The sequence below is a fragment of the Trichosurus vulpecula genome, chromosome 3 (assembly GCF_011100635.1).
Source record: "Trichosurus vulpecula isolate mTriVul1 chromosome 3, mTriVul1.pri, whole genome shotgun sequence".
Classification (NCBI taxonomy): Eukaryota; Metazoa; Chordata; class Mammalia; order Diprotodontia; family Phalangeridae; genus Trichosurus; species Trichosurus vulpecula.
In genome coordinates, this window is record NC_050575.1 from 325,897,036 (window position 1) to 325,919,336 (window position 22,301).

At 41.4% G+C, this 22,301-nt stretch overlaps 1 protein-coding gene across 1 annotated transcript in view; it reads right to left on the reverse strand.

Moving 5' to 3' along the window:
- The window catches only part of B3GNT2 (UDP-GlcNAc:betaGal beta-1,3-N-acetylglucosaminyltransferase 2), a 34,781-nt gene extending 31,859 nt beyond the window's left edge, over positions 1 to 2,922 (reverse strand). Inside the window, exon 1 of the mRNA XM_036750163.1 lies at positions 2,346 to 2,922. The gene's annotated coding sequence lies outside the window, so the exon portion shown is untranslated. The remainder of the gene's footprint in view (positions 1 to 2,345) is intronic.
- Between the last annotated feature and the right edge of the window lie 19,379 nt (positions 2,923 to 22,301).

A 22,301-nucleotide genomic window follows, 5' to 3' on the forward strand; every position in this document is an offset into this window, starting at 1 on the left:
TAAAAAGCCTGGATTTCAAAAGAAATAAATTTTTTAAAGTAGAAAAGAAAATAAGACTAAAAAATTTATGTTAGCAATTGCTAATGGAATTTCATAATTTAAATAAATTGTGCCTGAGAGCCTAGATAGAATATACTTAAGTTTCACAAGTAATCCCTATTTCAAAGAAACACTGTCATAAACTAGGTTAGTAACTACCTACCTTTCCCTAAGGGTCACTGTCAGATTAGAACCCTGATTATTAGCACAGGAGTATAAAAGGTCACAAGATCATAGGTGCTTAGTTAGTATCTCTTCTCCAGATTCAACAATAAACCCATCATTTACTTCATTACCAGAGCCATTACCTTCTGAGATACAAATCAGGTTGGCTTTTTTTTTAAATATTGTTACAATAAATATATGTCTGAGCTAACAAACTGGATTTATGATTGAAAACTTAAATAAGGTCATGACAAAGAAAGGAAGGAGAAAGAGAAAATAATAACTCAAAACAGTCATCTTGAAAGTTGTGGGGGAGATTTAAAGCCAGTAGGAGGAACCTTGGAGACTTAGTATACCACCTTCAATTTATAGCTGAAGGAACTAGAAGGCCTGTCTAGGTCAAATGATGCCTAAAATGTCTTTCAGGTAGTAAAAAAAGCAGGATTCACACCCAGATCCTCTGACTACTAATAAAAAGAATCCCGATTTTACCATCCCTCACACTACTTCCAAAACAACAATCATAAATCTACCCTAAATCAGAATTTAAAAAAAAATTCATTCCAAGCTCTCACATTCAGCATCCATTATAACCTAAGATAGGTGTTGTAACTGAGCCTTTCATTCAGTTTTGCAAAACTTAATCACCACATAAAAATGCTGTAGTATGAAAGTGAAGGGTTATAAAACATGAATTGGTATTTTACTTCTAGAAGTCTCTAGAAGGTATTGATATGTCTTTTTCTACTTCTGCCTAAAATAACGTGTCCTGTCCTGCTAAGTCTGTTTTAAGACATTTTGATTCCCCATTCTCAGGGCTAACAACAAACATGATCGCTATGACATATTTCACCATTCCGGTTTTTTCTGTTTGTCAGAGATTGACTGTTTTAAATGCTTGGCCCTAATAACAGTCTCTACAGTAACCCAAGTGGGATCTCAATTCCCATCCCTCAAGCTAACAGCCTAGTTAATGATTCAACTTCAGGAGCATGGAATATTTTTCTAGAGGTCAAACTGAAGGGTTCTTTTAAATAAGTTTAATGGAACCAAACCTTTAGGGGCCAGAAGGTGGGGGGTAGGGAAGAAAGCTGCTGCCATTCTTTAGCTAATAAGCCAGCTGATTTCCCCCAGCACAAAACAGAATATTGTGCAGCATGTAGAAGGGGAGATGTGTTGGAGTTGGGGGGGTGGGGGTGGCAATGTTAGTGGGTAGGGTCTTGATGTGGAGGAGTCAAGCTGAGGAGAGGGAATGAGGGGTAATTGAGGAGAAGGAGTCAAGGTGAGGAGAGGCAACGGACAATGGAGGAAGAGATGAAAAGGGGGCAACGGGGGAGAGGAGGGAATGAGGGACTATAGGGGAGGGAGAGTGGGAAAGGAAGAGCAATGGGGGGAGGGAAAGAGGGCAAGGTGTTAACGAGGGAAGAGGATGGAAAGAAGGCAATGGGGGAGAGAGAAGAGAAAGAAGAGGGGCAATGGGGGGGCGGAGAGGAGGGAAAGAGGGGTAACAGAGAGGAGCTTAAAAACAAGCCTCTCAAAGCACCCTCACTAAATGCTTCAGACCCAACCCAACCCACCCGCCGCCTTAAATGGTCCTCGGACTCGGGCGTTTCCCCGCTTTCCCTCATTAAAGTTAGGGCACTAGGCCCAGAAAGAGCCAAAGGGAAGATAAAGGCCGAATTAGACGGAGCAGCCAGAGGGCTGGGGCCCATCGTGTGGACAGGGAGAAGGAGGAGGGATGGAGGGATTTGCAAAAGTCAGTTCAGTGTCTCCTCTTCTCAGCTGACCCGGCTTTGGGGGCTCGGACAGGAACACCAGTTTGGGGAGGCGGGGGGCAGACGAGTAGAGAAGAGGAGAAATAATCCTGTAAGAAACTACACTCATCAACAAACTTAGAAGGGGGTTGGGGAGGGGAGAACAGATGGATAGATAGAGGTCTGCCCAAGTGGCAGAGACAAGAAACACGCAAGGTAAAAGCCGAACAGCGAGTGCGTGGGCTGCAGGAGGAGAAAGGTCACGGGAGGAAGTGGCAGAGACAGTCTAAAGGGGAAGGAGACGCAACCCGAGAGTGGGGCCACAGTGGACCCCCGCTGGGAGAGAGAGAAGGGGGAGGGGGACGTAGGCGCCCCAGGTCCACTTACCTTGTCCCGGAGCAGTGCCTGCTCACACCGGGAGAGGAGGGTGGGGGACGGTGGTGATCGGAGCCGCATCCACCCTCCTCCTCCTTCTCCTGGTCCCCGGGCGGGCGGGCCGGCTGGCCCTTGGCTCAGCCCCGGGCTGCTTCCCGGGGCCGTCTCCTGCGAGACCACACAGCTGCGGGCTCCATCCCAGCCGGGCTCCCCACGGCGCGTGGTCTGGGCCGGGCCGGAGCGAGGACTGTGTGGGCGTCAGCGGCGGCCGAGGCTCCTCCTCGCTGGGGCGGGCAGCCGGCTCCCGCTCCGGCTCCGGCTCCGGCTCCGGCTCGGCGGCTGGCACGCCACGCACTTGTTGCCGCTTCTGCTGCTGCCGCTGCAGTGGAGGCTGCTCGTGCGGCTCTGCTGCTGCTGCTGCTGCGGTGGAGGCTGCTCGTGCGGTGCTGCTGCTGCTGCTCCCCGATCTCTGGCTCTCCCTCCAACCCCTCCGGTTCTTCCAGCTCACAATTTTCCCCACCGCGGAAGACCGCCTACCTCCCGCGGTTCAGCCCTCCAGCCCAGGGCACACCCCCAGACCCAAGAGCGGCTGCGGTGAGACTCTCCGGCTCGGCCAGGTCTGAAGGGGGAGGGGGCACTGGAGTCCTGCCCGCCCCGTCCAAAGCCCGGCCCCCAAAGTCTGGAGAAGGCCAATCAGAAAGGAAGTAGGGGGCGAGGCCAGGAGAAGGTTTGAACAGCCGAGGCCCCGAACCCTCAAGGTCGCCCCCCCAACCCAAGAACCTTAGGGGAAACCCCCTCCACACACACACCCCATAACCACTCTTCCTAGAAAAGGTAGAGGGAGGGTCAAGGGAGAAACGAAAGTTATCCTACCCACTGGGGGGGAGGGGTCACCCAGAGAAGAATTAACGTCCTTAAAATAATGAGAAAAAGTTTCTAGACAAGGATAGTACAGTGGTTATATGGTCCTCAGACAAGCTTTAACTTCATCCTTTCTATCCTAAATACTGCTAGCTTCATTTTTCCCCACTTGAATTTATTGGGGGAGGGGGCGGAGATAACACCTATTTTCCCCCCTATCCAGCGCTTAGCGCAGCACAGTAGGCGCTTAATAAATGTTAGTTAGTGGAGGTGATGTTGGGTAGGACTAGGCGCCTCTGCATATGCGGGTGGGGGGGGAGGGGTGCAGGGAGAGACACAAAAAGGTTGGAGAGCAAAAGCTAGTTCAAAATGTTTTTCACCAACTGAGAAATAATGGCATGGGATGAAAAGCTTTCTTTCCAAAGAAGAAATATTTCCTCCGTAGTTTAAAGGCTATTACACTGTTCAACCATTATCGCCTACCTTCGCTAGAATAAATATGCTTCAATATCTTTGTTTCAACGTTTCATAAAAGGTCCACTGCCCCACCTACACCGCTCTCACCCTCACCATGAGTGGTGGGTCGTTCCCAATACCAAAAAAAAAAAGACCCAGACTGTGAGGGAATTTAGTGTGATGCGAGCGGAAAGAACCCTACATCTGGAGTCCAGGATGTTCTGTTTACCACCTGAGTGACTTTGGAAATGTCATTTTTGGGGCTTCCATTTCCTTGTCAGAAAAAAAAAATGAAGACTGAATGACCTCATAGGTGCTGTCCCGCCCTAAACTCACGATCCCAAGGCGTCAAAAATGGACTTTATTTATGCTGGGCGCTTTGGCTGTATTACCGCCGATTTACATATGGGGGCAGAACCAGAACACCAGAACTCTCTCTCTGTTTCCTCGCCACCCCTGACTCCACCCTTCTCTCTGCGTTTCTCCCTTTTTCTGATCACGAGCTTTTTGCCATCTCCCCAGCCCACTTACTCAAGTTATCTGGGGATGTAGGCGAGTCTCTGGTCTTTTCCCTAAACAGAGCTCCATGACCATGGACTTAAACTATTGTTGATATTTTATCAATATTCCAACTCTTTTTTGCTGTCTCTATGTATGTGGAGGGTCGGGATGGATGAAGTTTTTCAACACTCTCCTCTCTTCTCTCCTCACCTTGATTAAGCTACCCTTCTAGGTGCCAAATATTCTTAATTTACTTCGTTCTTGTAGTCTAGGGAGAAAAGCAGTCAAATAAACGCATTCGCATTAAGCTCAGCACTATACCAAGCTCAGAGTTCCCATCCATTCTAAAACTCTAGGAATTTTTTACCCTTCCTAGCACTGTTTGCATTTCAAAAGTCACATGGGAGGGATCGCTTACCCCTGAGGGATGCATTGTCTATGGTGGAATTTCAGGCATCAATTTAGGAGTGGGAGAAAGGGGGAAGACTGCCCCTCAATTCATTTCACTGCCTTTTCTGGACCCCTTAAGGATAGCTATTAGCCCCCACATCAACACCTGCAGTTTCCAAACCTTCATCTCTACTTTGTCTCCTTACCCAAAGTTTTTACAATTAAAAGAAGATCACAAGGGATGCTTCTTATTGTCTCCTCCATATATGAATGGAAAAATAGATTTCCTTCATGATTCTACTGTATTCTGGTGATATTTGGGAATTCTGTAATAGACCTTCACTCACTTGCATATGCATTTGTTGTCAGTAGAACTCAGGGATGTAAGTCCCTTAGCGTTCTGATTCTTAGTCCTCTGTGCTTTTGCCTTTTTTCCTCTGATTTGAAAGAAACAAAGAAAGAAAGAGAAAGAAAAGAAGGAAGGAAGAAGAAAAATGAAAGAGGAGAAATAGGTAAGGGGAAGGAGGAAGAAGGAAAGGAAGAAAAGTTTAGGAAGGAAAAAAGAGAAAAAGAAACAAAGAAAGAAAAACACTCCATAAAATCTAAAATTAAAACTCAGGAGTAACTCTCAGGGAAATCCGAATCAAGTCCATTTCTTTCTAACTGTGCCAAAACAATTTTTCCTGAAGTTACTTTCCTTGATTCGAATCAAAACTTCCTATAAGTTGTTCCAGCCTTTCCAGTCCTCAGACTATTTCTCTCACCTACCAGCATGATAGAACAGGACTAACATTACAAGATTTTTCTGTCCTGACAAGTCCCAGATGAGTTTCTACTTCTCCAGTGTGGTTTTTCATTTCGTTTGTTTGATTTTGATGTTACATCAGTCTGTGTATGTTTTCCTTAGGTGCTCGTCTGGCAGTTATCAACACACTTTATCATAAATCTAGCCAAGAGTTTTGCCAAAGGACGACAACAGCATCAGCTGGCACTCAGCTAGCGAACTAGAACCCACATCATTCATAGCTGCCAAAAGCTGTTCCACTCACACCCAGTGTTCAAAAATAAGAGTATTCTCTCTACTGTACCTAAAATTAATACACCTGGGAATATATTTTTGATTGTTAGACTAAAACTCAGTTCTTTTCATACCACTCTGAACTACATTGTGTAGAAAATCACCTCCTCCTGACTATATAACAGTGGATACTGTGGCTCTGTTTGACTAATCATAAGCGAAACCAGGGCAGGGATCTCCAACCAATTTACCAGAAGATTTCAAAGTTTCACCCTGAAGGTTTCCAATTTAGCTAACTCTTACATCTCCTCTGGGATTTGCTGAGATTCTCAAAGAAGAAGGAATCTTAATATCTCCTTTCTCTCCATTCATTGCCAGTACACCATTCAATCTCCGCTTTCAGGGACTTCTCAGCCTCTTCTGCCCCAGCCATTCCCATTGCCAGATTCTAAGGCTTTGAAATGAAAAAAATAACTCCTCTTCACCAAATTGTCAGGGATTCCTGAGTTCACAAATGACCTTAGCAAACAGCCAAACAACAAGTACTTTTGTGCCTAGCTTTGTGCTAGGTCTTATGGAGGATAGAAGAGAATTATAAAACAGCATTCTGGGCTTTGGAGAAATTTAAAATCTAGTTGGGAAAATAAGATGAATGCACATAAAAGAATTAGGTAATATTAGAAGGAAGTATACAATGAAATACTCAGTTGTGGGGTACAATCAGTAAAGTACTGTTGTAGATCAATGTGTCATATACACACTGTGTGATCTAGGAAGGCTTCATGGTAGAATGAACCAAAGTCATAATCCCCAATGTGGAGCTTGAGCTCGAGTTCCCAGATAAAACTACTCCCTCAGTTCTTAAACTGCAGAAGAAAAACTCCCCATTTAGGTCCCTGGCAGGAGGAAGGGCCAAGACTTGACTGGAAAGTTTTACTTATGACTTCTAAGGGGGAGAAATACTTGCTTCCAGATCAAAAGTAACCTAGTCTAGCACCTCTGACCTGTAACCCTCAGCTCAGTCTCCATCATTGCTTTGAGAAGGGAAGGGAACAAACATTTATTAAGTACCTACTATGTTCCAGGCATTTTGCTAAGCATGTTAAAAAAAAATCTCACCACAACAAGGGAGAAGGTGTTAACAAGAATGTACCTATATCTTGAGTCCATTGAAATGAGCCCATAATCTGCCTCAGTAGTCTGAATCTTAGAACTTCATGCCCCCCTGCCTTTTTCCTGATGTGTCCTTTACAAATGCTGAGGATCTATTTAAGACTAAAACTCCAACCAAGTCATTGGGGTTTTTTTAAAGTGTTAAATAGCACTGGTCTAAGCACAGATTCCTAGAACACTTCTTATAAGTTCACATTGACTACTTAATATTTTTTTGGGATTTATACTATTCAACTAGATCTGAATCCACCTAATTTTATTATCAGGTAGGCAGGCCACAACACTCCACCTTTCTATAAGATTAGCATGAGAGACTTTGCAATAACTTAGCTAAAATCAAGACATAACATTCATGGACCCTATATGTGTTCGTGGTGGGCATCCCAGGTGGCAACTGGGGCACTGTACTAGTGGAAGCAGCCCTCATCAGTTCATAACTTGCTTTCTAGATGCCTAGAGAGATGCAGACTCTGCCAGATGCTGGAGCATAATAAACTCCAGTGGCTCTCTCTTGATTGAAGGATTAAATGTAAACTCTTCAGCTTCTGGAGTCCTTTGCAACCTATCTTTCCAAATTCATTTTATTTTCCTCCCCTTCTTGTGTTCTCTTGTCCAGCTACACCGGCCTTTCTGCTGTTTTTCACACAAATCCCTCCATCTCTGGTCATCATTCATTTGCCCTGACCATTCCCAATGCCTAAAATGCACCCCCTCCTCACCTCTGACTCATAGAATCCCTTCAAGACATTTTTAAGCACTGCCTTCTCCATTTCCTTGATTCCCCCAACTCTAGTGCACTCCCTTCCTAACCACTTCCGATTTCACTAGCTTTTATTTACTTTGTATTTCTTCTATACAAATTTCTTCTATTTATGCTTGTATATATATATATATATATGTTGTCTCCACCAACAGAATGTAAACTCCTCAAGTAAAGGAATTATTTTTCATCATTGTGTTCTCAGAGCCTAGCACAGTAACCAGCTGTTGAGTTGCCATCTAACACTGTGTGTTGGCAAGCAAAATGGGCTCTTAGCAGTTAATTCAACCAAGTGCCCTTGAAGAGCTTGGCTTTTGTTTCCTTTGAGTAATTCAGTGTATTTCATTGAGCCTTACTAGGTGCTAAGCCCCAGGCCCAAACCCCTATTAGGTGTAAAACCTATGTGGGTGTGGATTGGGAACTAAGGTGGGGCCCAAGGTGGGGCTAACTCAGGGGAGGGCCTAGTTTACACATGAGTTTGAATGACATGTCTGGGACAGCAGAGGCTTTTAGACCACGTGGGTTTAAGTCGCCTCTTTGTGATGATTCTGGGTCACGTGAGTGAGTCGCATGTGTGACTCAGCCCTGACCCTGAAAAAAAAATATAAAACCAGGGGTCGGCTTTCTCTTCTTGAGAGCTCTTATCCACAGCAGTGGTGGCATGAGTGACTCTGGGCCAGCCCTCCTCATGAGCTTCCGGGCTGAACCTAGATGTTGGTAACTATGAATCTGTATTTGGTCTGTCTGTCGATGTTTGTAATTTGTTTAGGGCTCTCACTCGTGCTGGTGTGCTGATTCGGAGACTCTGGGCAGCTGTAGCTAAGGGCCCTCCAGCTCGTAAACCCGGATGCTGAGACTTTGTTAAACTCTGGTAACTACGTATTGGGACTTGAATCAGACAAGGTCTGTCTGTCGATGTTTGTACTTTGTATTTTGCTCTGAAGTTCAGGGTGCTGGTCTTTTCCCCTGAACTTAGTGAATGATATTTGTATGCTGAATTAAAGTAAGCTTGTCAACCCTTAACGTTGCTTTCCTTACTAAAGCAGATCAAAAGAACCTGTGCTTTTGCAGCGTGTTGGCAGCTTTCTGGGTCCTGGTGGTTGGTGGATCTTACACCCCCACAGAAGCTGCTAGCCGGATTGTTGAAACATACTGACACCCTGAGGTTTATTTGGAAGCAAAAAATCATGCCTATAATGATCCTCCTGCAGAATTACATTCAAGTAGAAGGTTCTTGTAATTGCAGAATGGAGAACAGTACTGAGCCATTGATATGATTATGAGGAAATAAGCCCATTAAAATGTATTCAATGACTCTGTTCTGCCTCATAGCTCCTGAAGATTTCCTCTGGCCCAGGAAAGCATTTCAGTTATAAACACAATGGCCAAAAGAAAAAGGAAAGTTGTTTGTTTGTTTTCCAAGGGATTAAGAAAAGATGGGCTAACTTTCACCAGAGGTCAAAGCTGGCCGGCTATGCAATATTTCTCTAAAGGTTTGTTGAATTGAATAGTGTAAGGAAAAGTGACTGCCAACTAGAGCTGACTTTTATCAGGAAAGGAAACTTCTCTGGCCCTTGTCTCTATCCTGTTCGATAACCTCTCATGAATTAAGCAAAAGGCCCAAATACTGCTACTGCAGCATGCACACTGTATCTTAAATACCATACTCTGTAAGTACCTCCCAAGCAACCCCGGGTCACAGTGTAGATGAGATACTGCTACCAGAAAGGAGGGCATTCTCAACATATAAATATGTGTATATATATATACATATGGGTGGCTAGGTGGCACAGCAGATAGAGTGTGTGTATATGTATATATGTGTATGTTGACCATGGACCCAGAAGGAAATCACAGTTCTGATCATTCATTAACTAGGGGAACTTTGACCTCATTATGATTCAGAACAGAAACACTTTTCAGAAATATCTGGCCTCAGACACTCACTAGCTATGTGACCCCAGGCAAGGCAGTTAAACTGCATCCTGCCTCAGTTTCCTCAACTGAAAAATGGTGATTTTAATAGCACCTGCCTCCCTGAGTTGTTGTGAGGACCAAATGAGAAAACATTTGAAAAGCAATTAGCACAGGCCAAACACATAGCAGATGCCCAATGCATTATTTGTTTCCTTTCTTCCTTCCTTGGTGGATGGGAGTGGGATGGGGTGGGGGCGGGGAGGGTCACCAATATTCTGTTCGGGATGTGAGAAACATGATGACTTAGTAGCACTTTTTGTCTCCAATAATGCCACCTCTAGGTGGTTCAGGGAGTAAGGGCAAATCACACCATGCCCTTCAAATATCTCCCTCATTTTTATACAGATGAAATCAGTTTAAAATAAACCTTAGGCAACCTGGAAGGGTAAAATAAGTTACTAAAGGGGAACATGTAGTCCAAGGGGCTCATGGGGAGAGGGGAGGGAGGGAATTGAGGGAATTGCTATGGCCATCATTATATAGACTTACAATTCAACTCTTTTATTTTACGAATGAGGAAAATGAGACCCAAAGAAGTTGAGTGAATTGTCCTGGTCTATAGACCAGATTCACCAAAACCTAGGGATAGATTGGGATTATCTTATTTCACCATATGATTTTAAGTAAACTCCAGATAGGATACATATTTCCAATGACTAATAGCTTGGTCAACGTTAAAAAGAATCATAATGCACCTTCATAGCTCCTGTTTATAAAGTGCTATCTATTTAAGGTTTACAAACCATTTTCTTCATGACAATTCTGTGAAGGAGAGACAATGTATTAGGAAAATGAGGTTTAGTGTTGTGAGTGGCATGTCCAGGATCACAGAACTGTTAAAAATGTCAGAGTTGGAATTCGAACCCAGTCCTCCTGACTTCCAAGTCTATTACTCTTTCTATTGCAGAGCCCTATGTTCTTCTAAGTTTCAAAAACCTTTTCACCATTTCCATTTTTGAGGCCTCTAGGGCCATTCCAAGGCAAACTTTCTTAGTCAGAAACCTTTAGGATTTTCCCAGCTGATGAATGCACAAGTTATTCACTAACATTTACTGTATTTGGTAAACTTTAGCTGATCACCATATCATTCGCTTGACCCCATGGAATAAAACAGCACAGCTTACTTAATTAAGCAAGAACAAGTTAATCATCAGAAGACCAAATGAAAAGAAAGACAAAGGAAAAAAGAAGGAAAGGAAGGAAGGAAGGAAGGAAGAGAAAGACAATTTTTAAAAATCCTAGTAAGGGTTCAGACCCAAAGACCTAATGGAAAGCAGCATGTTGAAAGGCTGGACTAGTACTCAAGAAACTTAGACTTCTGTCCTTTTTATTAACAAATTGCGCAACTCGGGCCAAATTAATGAACCTCTCAGAGTTCCATCTCCCTCATCTGCAAAATTAGGATAATAATACCTGGAACAACAGCCTTTAGCACAGTGCCAGGCATATAGTAGGTACTTAATAAATACTTGTTAATTTAACTACATTATGAGGCTATAGTGTAGATCAAATGAAATAACATATATAAAGTGCTTTGAAAACTTGGAAGTGTTACAGAAATGTTCATTAATTTTTTTAATAAAATTTTGTCAATATCTTTCGTTTTTAAGTTGTCTATTGAACTCATGGAAACTCCTAGCATCTCTTCCCTTTCCTCCTCCATATAACCATCTCATGTAACAAATAATATTTTTTTAAGAAAAACGAAAAAGACAAAGATGAGAAATTTGATCGATTCCTCAGAAAAAGTCTGAAAAACATATGCAATATTCAATACCCTTGAATCTTTTGACCCTGTTAAAGACTGGGAAAAGGTTTCTTCTCAAATCTCATTTTTGAGCTATTCTTATTCTTTTTAATTCATTAATAAAATTCACTTTCAATTGTTTTGTGCTTGTTATTTGTTCCATTTACGTTGCTATAGTCATTGCATATATTGTTTTCTTGGATCTGTTCGCTTTACTCTGAAAGAGTTCATTAATTAGTCCTTAGTATTAGTTAGTTCACTATTATTAATTCTGGCTCTTTCACCAACCCAGTCAAGTTAAACCAAGTCAACAAGCATTTATTAAGCCCTTATTATGGGGTAGGGATTGTGCTAAGTGCTGGGGATACACATAGAAGAACAAAACAAAAAACAAAAACAAACCAGTTCCTACATTCTAATAGGAGAAGGGGGGAGGAAAAAGATAACTAACATAGCAACATGGTGGGAAAAGTTGTCCAGAATACCAGACGAGGATCACAAGAAAAATGAAGGAGTGAACATGACTAACCTGAGGGCCCTTCCTTAAAAATGGAGGTTCTGGAGAAATGAGGGGCTACACAGGCAGAAGTCTCTTCTATGATGAGAAGGCTGCAGGGACAAAGAATCTTCCAGGATGAGATGGCAGCTGGAATACTGTGGGAAAGGCAGCTTCCAGATTTAAAAGAATTTTGTGACATAGTGCAGAAAGAAATCTGGACAGTCAAGTTTGTGACTAGGTCAAATAGTCACCAGGTAACTTTGTCACTAGGTCATTTAGTCACAGACTAAGTGTGTGACCCTGGGCAAGGTTTTAGGTTCCCTATTGGAAGGGATCATCTAGTCTAGCTCTCTCATTTTACAGATGAAGACACTGAGGCCCAGAGAGGCTGACTGGCCCAAGGTCACATGGGTAGTAAAGTGGCAGAGTTGGCATTTGAACCAAAGACCTCTGACTACAGATTTATATTTCTTTCTACTTTGCCACAGTGACTCTGTTCTTCAGTTCCTCATCTTTAAGATGAGAATAATAGTACTTGTCCTATCTACTCCATAAAGTTGTTGAGGATAAAAGGAGATTGTACATGAAAATGTTGTAAATAGCATAAAGCCTAATGTAAATGTATTGTTATTTTGTTTATGTTCATTTGAAAAAAATCCAGCCGTCCCTTTAAAGAATTAGGTAGTCTCCCTGTTGCCCACATGGAGATCACATGGAATCCAAAGCAAAGTATTATACAGAAGTTCCGGCAGGGACAATCTTAAGAACCAAATTAACCTCCAAAGCATTCAGTGGTTTGGACAGAATTCTCTTTCCCCTTCTTCATTTGGAAAAGAAGTCAACTATGTGTCAAGCCCCAACCTGGTATTCAACTGTGGGACTAATGAAAGGCTCCTGGGAAAAAGCTTCAGGCTTCATTTGGATCCAAGCTTTTCAAATATCACAGGTATATACAGGGTAGCTCAAAAGTCTTAATGCAGTTTTAATCTATTAAAGCTTAAAATTGCACTAAGATTTTGGGGACAATCTGTATTGATGATGTCCACAGCAATGGTTATACATGGGATTTACCCGAAATAAACAAGGAGTCAGCAAAGAGCTAGCCCTGCGTTGAAATTTCCGAATTACACATACTAAACTTTTGAATTCCACATTTCTGTATTGTTCTTCCTGCCAAGCTTCTCAGCTCAATCTACATAATAGAAAAATCAAAATAAACAGAGCAGTTAGGGATAAAACAGGTCTGAGATTTAAACATAGTCCAGGTGGGATTTACAAGCCAAATTTAGATTTCATAAAAGAAAAGGGCTTTTAAAAAAGGAAACAAAGAAAAGGTGTGCATGATTTTTTTTTCTTGCTTCAAGGAAAACACAGCAGTTGGGGTCTTGCTTCCCCCTTCTACTGCAATCATTACCCATCTTTGATGCTAACCTGAACAGGTTTAAACTGACACCGCACTGAGAATTTTCAGGCCAATAAACACAAGAACCAGTGAAAGTGGTTGATGTATTTCCATAGTCTCCCTAGGAAGAGTCTCTCCAGACAACCTCTCCAACCTTGCTCTAGCAGCCTTCTTCTCCCATTGGCAATGCCTCCAGCATACCCTCACTTGCCTCTTCCTTCTGCTGATGAGTTCCTCTCTCCACTTGAGGAAACACCCACTGAGTTCCTCTCTGAACCTCCATTTGAGGAAGCAGTTATGCCAGCTGTCATCAGGGCCAGCCCATAACCAGATTCCCCATCCCAGATCACCTTTCCCCCACCTCTCCACATTTTATGTATCTTCCCCCGCTAAAATGTGAGCTCCTTGAGGAAAGGGCCATCTTTTTGCTTGTATTTATATTTCCAAAACTCGATAAAATTCCTGGCACAGAGTAAGCACTTAATAAATGCTTTATCTAAATCAATCAAAGAACAACCATTTTTAATGTATACTGTGTGCCAAAGCACTGTTTAAAAGGTTAAACATGGCAAAAATAATGAAAGATGCTTGTTTACTCATAATTGAACATTGACACCAAAAATGTATTTTTAAATTTTTTGTATATATATATATTTTGTGTGTGTATTTTTATTTTAAAATTCTAACAAGTTGGATAATAAGGAGTGATGGGAAATAAGCTTGGATAGGAAGGTGAAATGCAACAGTTTGGACAGGCCAAGTTGCAAAGGATGGGGAAAGCCTTGGATGCTAGGATAAAAAATTTGGATTTGATAAAAAAAAATTTAAATCGCTTTAACAAATGTTTATTAATTGTCTATCAACTAATCAGCCAATCAAATATTTATTAACACTTGATTATATAATAATTAAATATGCAATTATTGTGTATTAATAAAATATACAACCATTGTAGAGTAATTTTAAAATTATATATTTATTAAAATGTTATGATTTTAGATGATGCTCTTGTGTATTCCCAGGCACCAATGGAATGAAGCAGGGCTATGTGCTTGCTCCCATGCTTTTTTTAGCATGATGTTTTCAGCAATGTTTTCAGATACCTTTAATGAGGACAAAACAGCATCAAGGTCAGCTACCACACTAATGATAAATCATTTAACTTGAAAAAGCTACAAGCCAAGACTAAAGTGGAGGGAGAGTTGGTATGAGACTTTTTGTTCGCAAACAACTAGGCATTCAATGCAGCCTCTAAGACTGAGATGCAACAGAGTAAGAGTTGATTGTCTGCTGCTTGTGCTAATTTTGGCCTGACAATTAACACCAAGAAAACAGAGGTTCTCCACCAGCCAGCACCACACCATCAATATTTGGAATTATGAAATGGAGCAATTCTGAATGTTGTGGATAACTTCACTTACGATGGCAGTATACTTTCCAGGGGTATCCGAATAGATAATGAGGTTGACTCACACATTGCCAGAGCTAGTTCAGTATTTGTAAGGCTCTGAAGCAAAGTGTCGGAGAGGAGATATTAGGCTGCCTACCAAACTGAAGGTCTACCATTGCCATGACAGGAAACTGAATTGCTTCCATTTGAATTGTCTTAGGAAGATTCTGAAAATCACCTGGCAAGATAAGGCACTAGACACTGAGATCCTTTCTCCAGCTGAACTGCTGGAGTTCATTCAAATCCTCCTAATGGAGAATACAACTCTGATGGGCTAGCCATGTTGTTCCAATGCCAAACATATATTTGCCTAAAAGACTGTTTTACAGAGAACTCACACAAGGCCAGTGCTCACAAGGAGGTCAAAAGAAGCAATACAAGGTCACTCTCAAGGTCTCTCTGAAGAACTTTGGAATTCATTGTGAGACATGGGAGACATTGGCACAGGATTGCCCACTCCATGATGTACCTGCATCAAAGAAGGCGCTGTGCTCTATGAGCAAAGTAGAATTGCAATAGCTCAAAAGAAATGAGAGCTGTGCAAATTTAGAGACATCTATCTCCACTCCAAATATTCACACAGTCTATTTGTGCCCAACATTTGGTGGTGCTTCCAAGCCTATTTTGATCTGGTCAGCCACAGTCAGAAACACTATACATTGACCCCCACATAATGATCTCATTTTGGTCCTTTTTGATTATGAACGACAACTATTGTTAAAGTTTTTTATTATTAAGCTATTAAAGATTGTAATTATTTATTTGTTAATTTATTAATTTAATAATACTAATGTATTAATTATATTCCAGACACTGTGCTGAGTACAGAGTATATAGGTACAAAAGAATGAGGCAATTCATACTTATCTGGAGTTTACATCCTAATGGGGGAAACAACAAGTACTTGTATAAATATAGTCACATAAACGTAATGTGAATAAATACAAATTATACAAAGAGTCAAACACAAGGTAGTTTGGGAGAAAGGGCAGATTGGAAAAGCTTTCTTGCTAAAGGTGGTGCTTGAATTGTGTCTTAAAGGAAGAGATGGTCTCTGGATCATAGGCATGCAGGATGGCCGTGGCAAAGGCATTAACTTACGAGATGATGGGATGTATTCGAGAAAAAAGAGAATAGGGACCACTGCATTAGGCACTCCTCAGGAAGTTTACTGTTTAGTAGGAGGATATGACAGGTATCCAAATAAGTATACTACAAAGTCACATGGGATAATTACATAAGAGAGGAGCAAGGAAAGAGATACAAGAAGAGGAAGATTCATGGAGGAGATGGTATCGGAAGGAGTCCCAGTGGGATCTTAAGGGGAATTACAAGAAGTCTACCCAAGGAAGGTGAAACTGGCAAGTCAATGAAGGCAAAATGGGAGACTTGAGGAAGCACCTAAAAAAACCTAAATCTGTGCAAGTGGCCAATTGAGAGCAATTTAAACACACAGATTGAATTATATAGCATAATACATGTATGATCCTAAACAACAACAAAAATACCCCAAACCTAGATACTGAAGCACATATATAATCAAAACCATTTTGTTCATGCCAATGACTATGAGGAAAGTAATAGTAATGTATAAACACCTACGACGGGCTCATTGCCCGGTTGTTTAACCTTCAGTACCTGAGAGGCTTTTGACAGGGACAGTAGGATCTAGTGGAAAGAATGATGGATTCCTGAGACTAAACCCTGGAGACTAGAACTCTGCCTTTGTCACTTGCTGCACAGAATGACCTTATAAACCACTTAACCTTTCTTGACTTTATGACCTTCCAGCTACTAGAAAACCCTAATCTTCACCCGGTAGCAACTGAACAATGGAGATTTATAATGTAAATAATGGAATGTTCACTCTCATCCAACAAATTTGCCTGAAAACAGATTTACTTCTCATTCACCACACCCCCAAACTCCAAGATATATAGAGATATATAGCTATAGATATGTGTGTATATATGTGTGTATATATATGTATGTATATGCATGTGAGTATATATATGTGTACATTGTATGTGTGTACACACACACACACATATATATTTGATAAAAGTCTTAGTGCAGTTTTAAACTCTAATAGCTTTAAAATGCACTAAGGCTTTTGGGACACCCTGTTATAAAAATTGCTTGCTTGAGAAATTAGGAAGGAAAAAAATGAATTCTGTTCATCTATAACTGGCTACTGATTCACTTGCTCCTTGGAAGGTTGTGCTTATTCAATCAGATTCCACTCTGTTGGCAAGATCAAGAACATGACTCTTTGTGCAGATGACACTGCGTGGATAAGTGGGTCATTGAAGCTGAGTAAATTGAAGGACTGGTGAATTAGGGTATATGAAGGAATATCAATATGTATGTTGATATTTGGTTAGTATGAGATCAAGAGTTAGGGTAGAAAGGGAAACTGAGAGTCAGATATTGAACTTACTGAGAAATGAAGGAAGATACCCTGGGTGGGAGGAGCAGTAGATAATGACCTGGGCAGGGTGATAAATTTGAAGAACTTGAACCTGAAAGGAAGAGAAGCTACTGAGTAATGATAATAGAGGGATGTGAGGAGCAGGGAGCATTTTGGCTTCTTGACAAGGGCAGCAGAGTCATCAGAAGGAAATAAAGCTTCACTGAATGCCAGAAGATGGGATTGAAGGAATGAGAAAGGGAGAGGTTAAAGATGAAGGGGAGTTTGATAATTATGGGGTAGGCATGCCAGAGGGCACAGTGGAAAGGGCAGGCAAATCTGGAGAAGGACATTGTTGGGAGTAGTGGGGTGATGGATAGGAGTGGATAGGAATAAGAGAATGCGCAGTCAGGAATGGAGAATGGGGTCTGTACATCAGCAGTCAGAGTTTCAAAAATCACTGGGATAGAGAGAGTATGAGACAGGAAGATGCTAACCATTGAGAAAATGAGTCCAGGCAGAATATCTGTATTCAGAGAGAGGTTCTATTTAGGGAGGCAAATGATCAAACTGCTCAAGATCATTCCTTGAGGTCTAACCTCATGGTATGTGGTGAGGTTGCCTCCTATGAAGCTTCAAGAAGTCTGACTCACAGCAGTAAAGAGCAAGAGGAAGTATGACAGTCCAATCGGTAGACGGTGGTGCTTTGCCTTTGCTGGAGAAGGCCCTGAACAGTAGGTCTTGTGCCTACGTAGGTAAGCACTCAAGAAGGAGTAGCTAGGAGGTAGTGGAATCTAGGAAGGAGGTGGCACTGGAGATAAGTCAGTCACTGGAGAAGTTCCTGGGGCAGGCCCAAAAGACAGGCTGGGCCGGGTGCTAGAGATGACTCTGCCTAAGTAAATGAATAGAATGATACATTTCTAGTACTGAGGGTTTGGCCTTCATGTAATTTTGAAAATATTACATTGAGTGTATTTCTAATATATCTCATAAAAATAAGAAATATTAATGAAAAATATATTTTAAAACAGGGGTTTTAACCATTTTTATGTCATCGACCCTTTGGAAGTCTAGTGAAGCCTGGCAACCTCCTCTCAGAATGTTTTTAAATGCAAAAAGTAAAATACACCAGATTAAGAAGGAAACCAATTATATTGAAATTTAGTTTTAAATATATCTTTTAAAACAAGTTAAGACCCCCAGGTTAAGATCCCCTGCTTCAGATAAAAAAAAGAAACTTATCTTCTCTCTTAACCACTTCATAGATCTGCCTTTCACCTCTGGATCCCTTGCCTTTGATGGTAGTATTGATAAAAAAAAAAAAAACTTTTATGCATGTTTAATCATCTTACATGCAGCTGCATGGCACCTTTTTTTTTTTACATGCACTGTCACCTTGAAGAAGGAGTTCCCAAAGAACATAGAGTAGGTTGGGTATGTGTTTATTAATGTGCCTAACAAAATATGGCTACCTAATAGATGCTAGCACACCAATGTCAAATTGTATTTTAACAGCCAAATAATAAAGATAGCCTTTTAATACAGTTCCAAAGAAGGTCTAAGTGGGCCACTAAATACTCTGAAAACTCATCCCCAGAATGTATATATTCCTTCACAAAGTGGCCAAGAGGGCCTTGAACTCTGGCCCTTCATGACTTTACCCTCCCATTCTGAAGGATTTTGTTGAGTCATCTGGGAGATTTTGATCACGGAAAGTCCAGGAAAAAGTGCTTTGACCTCAATTATCTGGTCATTTCTGTTGGCCAAAATCCAGTTCCCAGACAACATATAAACCATGTCATTCTTCATGCAAGGAGGTGTCACAGCTCATCTGACTAGGGCATGGCTTCTGGTCTTCAGTTGATTTTCTAGTGATGGTGAGGGATTTGAACTAATAGGAACTATATTATAGTCCTGCTTATTACTGATAAAGACTACAGTCACAGATAAGGAAGCCAAATTTTTTCTCTCATTGGCATTAAGACCTTGAACTCTATCTAATTAACATGATGTTCTAACCACTAGAAGTGGCCTTGGAATCAGAAAGCCCTTGGTTCAAGTTTTGCCTCTGACAGATGCAGGTTGTGTGACCCTAGGCAAATCACTTAACCCATTAATGTCTCAGGTAACTCTCTATAGGATCCTTAACCTGGGGTCCATAAACTTGCTTTTTAAAAATATTTTTGATAACTGTATTTTAATTTAATTCTTTTCTGTTATAATCCTATACATGTTATTTTAGGCATTTAAAAATATTATTCTAAGAAGATGTCCAAAGACATCATCAGCCTGACAAAGGGGTCCATGACACACACAAAAGGAGTGGCCTAAGATAACAGTTTTCCTAGGTGGCTCAGTGGATAGAACTCCAGGGCTAGAGCCAGGAAACTGAGTTTATATATCACCTCTGATGCTTACTAGCTGTGTGACCCTGGGCAAGTCATTTAACTTCTGTTTGCCTCAGTTTCCTCATCTATAAAATGGAAATAACAGCACCTAACTCCCAGGATTGTTGTGAATCTCAAAAAAGATACTTGTGAAGTGCTTAGCACAGTACCTAGCACATAGTAGGCATTATATAAACGGTCATGTGAGTTTAAGCTTTAAAAGTTTAAAACTGTACTAGGCCTTTTTTTTTTTGGAACACCCCATATAATAGATGGAATCCCCCACTAAATTTCTACTCCCATGTTTCAGCATAGCTAGAGTCCTCCAAAGCCATTCTGGTGGAGTAGCAGCTCTGGCAGGTCCTAGGAAGCTGGAAATGTCCTAATCCTGGGGCTAGGAACCGACTGTATGCAGTGGTGTATTGGAGCCAGCTCTAACCAGCTTGACAAGTTAGTGTTAAAGTTTCGGTATAAGCATCTGCACCTCGGAAATCTTTAATTAGTACAAAGCAGGGCTTGGCTTATTATTGTGATTATCTAGATTTAAGAAACTGAGTAATGTAGATAAAACTTAAAAGTGTGTGCGTGTGTGTGTGTGTGTGTGTATTTTTCCCCCAGAGAGCCTGGTTACTAATTATTTACCAGCACAGCCCTATATTGATCTTTAAACATTGCTTGAGCTTATCAGGCGTGCCACAGAAGGTGCAGGGAATAGTCTTCATCAGGTGTGGAGACTGTAGATGATGATGGTGATTGATGATGATGACGACGATAGCCATAATGACAACTGCCCTTCAGATAGAGTTTAGAGTTTACAATGATCTCATTTGAATCTCATAACACCCATGACTGTATATCTGTCATCTGGGAAGTTAAGGATAGTTCATTTCTATTTAGTTAAGGATAGGCTTATTGCCAGAGGATGTTCTATTCTTCCAGGTCATGCCATAGCTCCAATTAACCTTTCCAGTTTTATTACCAATTACTTCCCTCCACAAACTTTATGGTCCAGCCAAACTAACCTTCTTATTTTCCCTCCAACTCAGCCCTTCACCTCCCATCTCCAAGCCTTTGACTGTTTAGAATTCATGCCTCCCCTCCTCTGTCTCTAAAAAACTCCTTCTTTCCTTCAAGCCTCACCTCAAGCATCACCCTCTGCATGAATCTTTTTCCAACACACCCACTTGTCAGTTTCTCTACCCCACTACCATCACCTTGTTTCTATTTTGTATGCATTTTAAACACAGCTATATGTATTTGTTTCCCTTCTCCTCCCTGTAGAGTGTAAGTTTCTTGAAGGTAGGAACTGGTTTGTTTTTGTCTTTCTGTCTCCAGCACCTAACACAAGGTCTGGCACATACTAGACATTCAATAATCCTCAATGACTGATCAATTGACCAGAATACATCAAAAGTACTGTTTTCAGTTTTGGGTACTGTGTTTTAGAATGGAGATAGCCCAGAGAAGGGCAACCAGAATGCGGAATGGCCTCAAATTCATGCTATGTGAAGTTTGGTTGAAGGAATTGAAAATGTTTACCTGGAGGAAAGCACACTTAGGAAAAAAGATCTAGGGAGGAAGATAGTCTTCAAGTATCTGCAAATCCATCACCTCAAAGAGGAATCAACATTGTTGTCCTTGGCCTCAGAAAGTAAACTAGGAACTTTGGGCAGAAGCTGCAGAGAGGCAAATTTAGGCTTGATAGAAGAAAAAATTTCCTTCACAATTTGCACTATCTTAAAGTGAAATGGGCTGCTGCAAGGGTAGTGGGTGCCCTTTCATTCTGAGCAAAGTGAAGTCTTTGAGCAAAGACTGCACAACTATTTAACCTGGATGTTGGGAAGAGGATTGTCATGGGTTGCACTGGATGGCCTTTGGGTTTCCTTCCAATTCTGAAATTCTGTAACTCTGGCTAAAAGGTGATTCATTTTTTATCCACACTAACTCTGACTGACATCTTCCAAGTAATAGAGGGGTCGTCATTTCAAGTCAATAAGCATGTATTGAGTGCCCATTATGTGCCAGGGCTAGGGATGCAAAGAAAGATAAAAACGGTCCCTGCCCCCAAGAAGTTCACAGTCTAATGAGGGGACAACCAGCAAACAATTACATATGAACAAGACATATGCAACTTAAATTAAAGATAATATAGGGAAGACAAGAACATTAAAGAGGACAGGGGAAGTCTCATAGAAGGTGGGATTTTAACCAAGAGATGAAGGAAGCCAGCAAAGCCAGGGAGGCAGAAACAAAGAGGGGTCTGTTTCAGGCAGGGGAACAGGCAGTGAAAGTACACTAAAAGATGTTCCAGGAACAGCAAGGAGGCCAGTGATCTGCAGGGTGAAGTGTCCATACAGGCACAGTTACTTGAACTTTTGCATCCTTGAAGTACTGAGGCCAAGGGAGAGTCCAACCTAAAATTTAATCATCTGTATAATTTTTCCTGATCACTATAACCCACACTAATCTCCCCTTTGCTGAACTCTTGGAGCCTTACTCATTTTGACATTTATTTGTAGTTGCTATCAAAGCTGAATCAGGTTCAGTCCATTAGGAAGGACAGGGCTGCAGGATCCCTTAGGGACTCATCCAAAAGTTACCAAGGGCAGGAAGCTGGAGGTTTCAGTGGTCTCTAATTATGCTTCTGAGATGTAGTCAGATATAGCTGAGGGCAACCAGATGGCATGGTGGGTCAAGTGCCAGGCTCAGAGTCAGGTAGACCTACATTCATATTAGGCATTTAATAGCTGTGTAATCATGGATAATTAACTTAATATCGCTCAGTTTCTTCATTTGGAAAATGAAAATAATAATTATGATACCTACCTCCAAGGACTTTTGTGAGGATCAAATGAGAGACAGGGTATGTAAAGTGCTTTGCAAGGTGGGGAGGAAGGGTAGAGTAAATTTGGAATCAGAATCCTGTGTTCAAATTTT